This window comes from Rutidosis leptorrhynchoides, chromosome 9 (assembly GCF_046630445.1).
Source record: "Rutidosis leptorrhynchoides isolate AG116_Rl617_1_P2 chromosome 9, CSIRO_AGI_Rlap_v1, whole genome shotgun sequence".
NCBI classification, from domain to species: domain Eukaryota; kingdom Viridiplantae; phylum Streptophyta; class Magnoliopsida; order Asterales; family Asteraceae; genus Rutidosis; species Rutidosis leptorrhynchoides.
The window spans coordinates 231,941,570-231,948,148 of record NC_092341.1 but is presented as its reverse complement, the minus strand read 5'-3'; the positions used below and the strand labels follow the sequence as shown (position 1 = coordinate 231,948,148).

General features: G+C 39.1%; 1 non-coding gene across 1 annotated transcript; it reads left to right on the top strand.

The window, feature by feature from the left end:
- The first annotated feature begins 6,042 nt into the window (after positions 1-6,042).
- On the top strand, positions 6,043-6,149 carry LOC139869503 (small nucleolar RNA R71). Its single transcript, XR_011766110.1, has one exon. It is a non-coding gene; the product is annotated as a small nucleolar RNA R71 (small nucleolar RNA).
- The last annotated feature ends 430 nt before the right edge of the window (positions 6,150-6,579 follow it).

Sequence of the window (6,579 nt, the reverse complement as noted above, 5' to 3'; positions counted from 1 at the left end):
AAACCGTTATGTTAGTGTTAGCTAAAAACATAACTGAGTAGCAAGGGAAATTAGTCATTCCATTCAAAGTTCATAAGCATTGTGATTCATATAAGCAAAAGCATATGTCTCAAAATATTTAATCAAAGTCAACCAAAGTCAACATAAGCTCGCAAATACACTTTCAAAAATATGGATCGTAAAATTTACAATTAAACATCAACTTAGGACTCAAGCATGTTGCGTTCATAAATCTAGGTCATAACATATAAAAATTGTATCCAAATTATATCCATTACAATCATAGCACAAGTATCACAATTTAGTTCAAAATGACCATTATCTTTCCATAACGCAACTACATTATAGCATGCCATACCATCAATCCACTTCAATAGGCCTAAACATGTGAAAATCAAGCATACATCTTTCATAAGAATCATTACAATTCAAAGCATGCTAGAAATTCAAGAAAATTCAATTTATGACCCGGCCATTTTGACATCATTAACACCATCAACATAGTAAGCATTCACAATCTTCATAAACATCACAAACAAACCCAAAAGTCTAAAGTAAAAGCCCTAATTTCAGATTTAATCACTACAAACCCTAGATTCATGAACATACCCATTAAACATGTAATTATTGCAAAATCAAGACATAATGGGTAATTAAACAACTAAGGCATGTTAATCTAAGCAAAAATCAGGCAAATCAAACACCCCACACTTATCTTTCACCAAATCATATATATAAGCATACAAATCAAGTAATCAAGAAAGAAAAGTGTGAAAAGGGAGTAGCAATACCCTAGAAAACATGATTCAAGCTTGGATTTGAAGGAAGAAATCACGAAATTAAAAGAAGAAATTAGGGTTTTTGAAAGTTGGTTCGTTTGTGGAGAGAAAAATAGAGAGGAGTGTGTTTTGTGGTTGAAAATTGGGATGGATAAGCCTTAAAACGCGTTTATTTTTTTCTGGGTCAGGCCGTCTGGACGGCGTCCAGTTGTGAAGAGTAGGATGGTGTCCTAATTCCTGGATGGCGTCCAGTTATTAAGAATGGGACGGCGTCCAACATTTTTGGACGGCGTTCAAACGTACTAAAAAGTTCTGATCAAATTTTTCGACACTCGTAAGTTAAAAATCCCAACGTATATCATTTTGCACAAAATAAAAAAAATCGTACACACAATTCATAATATTTACACTCGTGAACCCTTTTTTTAACGAGTAGTTCACCCAACTCATCCCCATTTTGATTTAAGCTTTGTTCTCGAAGTTGAGGATAACCTCATCTTCGATTTCCATGAGACCATCAACATAGTGCTTTAACCGGTGGCCATTCACTTTAAAAATGTCGCCCTTCCAGTTCACCACTTCAATTGTACCATAAGGGTACACTCTTCTAACAACAAATGGTCCCGACCATCGGGACTTGAGTTTTCCTGGTGATAACTTAAAACGGGCATTGTAAACAAGGACACGGTCTCCTTCCATGAATTCTTTTGGATTTTTCAATCGCTTATCGTGCCATTGTTTGGCCTTTTCTTTATAGATTAGAGAGTTGTCATAGGCTTCTAGCCTCAACTTGTCTAATTCATTCAATTGGGTCAAACGTAACCGACCCGCCTCCTTGTAATCCAAATTACATGCCCTTAGCGCCCAATGCGCTTTGTGTTCAATCTCCAAAGGGAGATGGCATGCTTTCCCGTATACCATTTGGAAAGGAGTGGTTCCAATAGGTGTTTTGTAGGTTGTGCGAAAAGCCCACAATGCATCGTTTAACTTAACAGACCACTCTTTTGGATTTGCACCAACGGTCTTTTCAAGTATGTGCTTTAAAGATCGATTGGTATTCTCCACCTGCCCACTTGTTTGGGGATGATAAGATGTTGAAATTTTATGGATGACTCCATAACCTTTCAAAACCTTTTCCAATTGCTTATTGCAAAAGTGGGTGCCCCGGTCACTGATAAGGGCTTTAGGTGTGCCAAACCTTGAGAAAGGTTCCATCAAAAAGGTTACTACAACTCGGCGATCATTTGTTGGGAGAGGTTTTGCCTCCGTCCATTTTGAAACATAGTCTATGGCAACAAGTTTGTAGAGATAACAATGAGACTTTGGAAAGGGCCCCATAAATTCAATTCCCCACACATCGAACACCTCGTATACTTGGATGCTTTGTTGAGGCATTTCATCCCGTTTAGTGATTTGATCGGTCCTTTGGCACGCATCACAAGCCTTACAAACAGTGTAGGCATCTTTGAATATTGTAGGCCAATAGAAACCGACCTCATAAACTTTCCTCCCCGTGATTTGGGGACCAAAGTGCCCACCCATTGGACCAAGGTGACAATCAAGAAGAATTTAAGTGCATTCATTCCCCGAAATACACCTGCGAATAACTTCATCCGCACATCACCTAAATAGATAAGGGTCTTCCCAAAAATAGTATTTTAGGTCACTAAAGAATTTCTTCCTTTTCTGATGTGACCAACCGGTTTCTAGGTACCCCCCAACAATGTAATTGGCTAAATAAACATACCACAGGTCTTCCACCTTCTCTACTCGCATGAGGTATTCATCGGGAAAATCATCTTTAATACTCGATTCATGGAGTACTTCAAGATTGGGATTTTCAAATCTAGAAAGATGGTCAGCCGCGAGATTTTTGGTACCTTTCTTGTCCTTAATCTTGATATCAAATTCCTGCAAGAGCAAGACCCATCTTAGCAATCGTGGTTTGGCATCCGGCTTAGAGAAAAGATATTTCAATGCCGAATGATCGGTGAAGACAATTGTCTTCGATAGGACAAGATATGATCGGAATTTGTCAAAAGAAAAGACGATAGCAAGGAGCTCTTTTTCCGTTGTTGTGTAGTTCAATTGGGCTCCTTGTAAAGTTTTGCTTGCATAATAAATGGGTTGAAAACGTTTCTCAACCCGTTGGCCCAAAACTGAACCAACTGCAAAATCTGATGCATCGCACATTAGCTCGAATGGTAATGACCAATTTGGAGCTATGATTATTGGTGCGTTAACAAGTTTTTGTTTTAAAATGTTGAATGCCTTAGTGCATTCACTTGTGAAAACAAAGGGTGCATCTTTTTCTAGAAGTTTATTCAATGGCGTTGCAATTTTTGAAAAATCCTTAATAAATCGCCGGTAAAATCCGGCATGCCCAAGAAAACTTCTCACACCCTTCACATTTGAAGAAGGTGGAAGGTTGGCAATGACGTCAACCTTTGCTAGATCCACCTGAATACCAACACTTGAGATTTTGTGCCCCAAGGCAATGCCTTCTTTAACCATAAAGTGGCATTTCTCCCAGTTTAGCACTAAGTTCGATTTCTCACACCTTATTAGCATTTTCTCCAAATTTAGAAGGCATGAATCGAAAGTGTCACCGAAGACTGAAAAGTCATCCATAAACACTTCCATACATTCTTCAATCATATCATAGAAAATGGCCATCATGCACCTTTGAAATGTTGCAGGAGCATTACATAGACCAAAGGGCATTCGGCGGTATGAAAAGGTGCCATAGGGACACGTGAAGGTAGTCTCTTCTTGATCCTCGGGGGAGATGGGAATTTGAAAGTACCCCGAAAAACCATCTAGGAAATAATAAAAGCTATTTCCCGCTAGTCTCTCTAACATTTGATCAATGAATGGTAGCGGAAAATGGTCTTTTCTAGTGGCATCATTTAACTTACGATAGTCAATACAAACTCGCCACCCCGTAACAGTCCGTGTAGTGATAAGCTCATGTTTATAATTGGTGGTAACAGTTATACCACCCTTTTTAGGAACACAATGGACCGGGCTTATCCATGGACTGTCTGAGATTGGGTAGATTATACCTGCGTCTAGCAATTTAATGATCTCCTTCTTGACAACATCTTGCATATGAGGATTTAGCCTCCTTTGACGTTGCACCACTGGTTTGGAATTTTCTTCCATTAAGATCTTGTGAGTGTAATAAGAAGGACTAATTCCTTTTATATCATGAATTTTCCATTCAATTGCCGGTTTGTGGGCCTGCAATAAGGAAACAAGACGTTCTTTTTCATGTTTAGAAAGAAGTGAGGAAATAATTACCGGAAGCTTCGAATCCTCCTGAAGGAAAGCGTACTCAAGATGATCAGGGAGCGGCTTAAGCTCCAAAATTGGAGATTCCTCAATTGAGGGTTTACTCCGGTACTCGCTATCCTTGTTCAGTTGTTCTAACTCCTCCTCAGTTGGTTCATACACATTTGCCATCAATGTAGCCATCACATCCATTACTTCTTTAGGAAATTCTTCATCTCCACTCGCCAAATCATATGTACCTATTTCATCCGATTCGGGAAATTCCTGCAAGAACTCATAATGCCAATCTATGCTTTGCATAAAATAACAAGTATCATCTGAAGATTCAGGATATTTTAATGACTTGTCAATTGCAAAAGTCGCACTAGATTCACCAATTCTAAGGGTCAACTGCTGATCATAAACATCAATGACACATCTAACAGTATTTAAAAATGGTCGACCCAAAATAATTGGTATTCTGTCATCAACTTCCATGTCTAAAACCACAAAGTCTGCCAGAAAAATCAGATTCCTGGTCTTAACTAACATGTTCTCTATTATTCCTCGAGGGAATTTTACAGAGCGATCAGCTAGTTGAATAGTCATTCATGTGGTCTTGAGTTCCCCAGGGGCTAATTTAAGATAAATCGAATAGGGCATCAAATTAATACTAGCCCCCAAATCGGTTAATGCTCTCATACAATCAAGGTCACCCATTAGACATGGAATAGTGAAACAACCCGGATCTTGAAGCTTTTCGGGAAGTGTGTTGGACACCAGCGCTGAGCATCTAGCATTTAAAGTGACCGATGAAACACTTTCCATCTTCTTGCGGTTGGTTAGCATGTCCTTCAAGAATCGAGCATATTTTGGCATTCCTGCAATAACATCAATAAAAGGTAAATTTACGTTAACTTTCTTGAGGAGCTCCATGAATCTTTAGTTTTCTTCCTCGAGCTTCTCCAATCTTTGTTTTCTTGGGAATGGGAGTGGTAGTTGATACGCTTTAACAACCGGTTTGACTCGCACCATGTCTTCTTGACTGTCTGTGTGCTCATTGTCAACACTTTCAACCACATTTTCTGGCTCCTTCTCCTTCTCCGGTTCATTTACACTATCTGGTTCATTCTCTTTCATTAATGGAACACGAAAGTCAGAGACTTCTGGCATTCTTGGTGGATCATAGGTTACTCCACTTCGGGTGGTTATAGCTTTTGCTTGCTCGTTTCAGGGATTAGATTGCGTGTTGCTTGGCAATTCCCCCGGTTTTCTTTCGCTTAATAATTTAGCAAGATTACTCATCTGTTGTTCCAATACTTGAATGGAAGATTGTTGGTTTCTAAATTGTTGCTCATTCTTCTCATTCATTTGGCTTATATTGGTAACAAGTTGAGTTTGCGATGCAATTAACTTCTTCAACAAACTCTCCATATTTGACTTTTTCTCTTCATGTTGGGGTTTTTGATAAAAACCCGGAGATTGTTGTTGGAACCCACTACTTGACCCTTGTTGGTAATTGGAATTTTGACCTTGAGGGTTGTAGGGGTTGTTGAAGTTTCGGTTAAATTGGGCTCTTCCTTGAAATTGATTATTATTTCTTTGGCTTATGAATGCCACTTCTTCTTTCTGAGCCATTATCAAACCGGCATCACAATCTTTTCCTAAATGGAGACCACCACAGTATTCACAACATACCTTCATACTATGGATTTCCTTGGTGATCTTTTCCATGTTTCGAGCAAAACCGTCTATTTTCACACTTAGGGAACTAAGGTCATCATAAGCACCGGCGCTTTGGACTTGAGCATGATGAGTAATTGGTCATTCTTGATGCCACTCATGAGAATATTTGGCTTGCTTTTCGATTATCTCATAAGCGTCTTGCTCAGTTTTGTCCATGAATGAACCTCCTACCGCTTGATCAATGGAAATTCGGGTTGCAACATCACAACCCTTGTAAAATATTTGAACTTTTTGGAAGGTGTCCAAACCATGGTTTGGACAACCTCTTAGCATTTTGGAAAATCGATTCCATGCTTCATACAAGGTTTCCATTGGTTTTTGACAAAATTGGGTAATTTCTTGTTGGAGTCTCGCGGAATTAGAAGCTGGAAAATATTTCTTAAGAAATTTTTCCAACATACCATCCCAAGTTTCTATCGTAGCCTCGGGCAATGAATCCAACCAACTCCGTGCTTCCCCGTGGAGTGTCCATGGGAAAAGTCTTAAAAGTATGGCTTGATCAGTGTCCGGTTGAAGCTTGAATAGAAGACATATCTCTTAAAAAAGACGAATATGTTCGTTTGCATCTTCATTCGGACCACCACTAAATTGACATCTGTTGTTAATCATTTGGAGAATAGGTCCCTTTATTTCAAATTTTACCTCACCAGGTGTCTGAGTAATTGCACATCCTTGTCCGGTTCGGGTTGTCTTCATCTTGACTTCCATTGATTGTCTTGGTACTACCGGTCTTGCCTCTCCTTCTATTTCAAAATTCGGGGGATGAACGGGTTCACCAAAT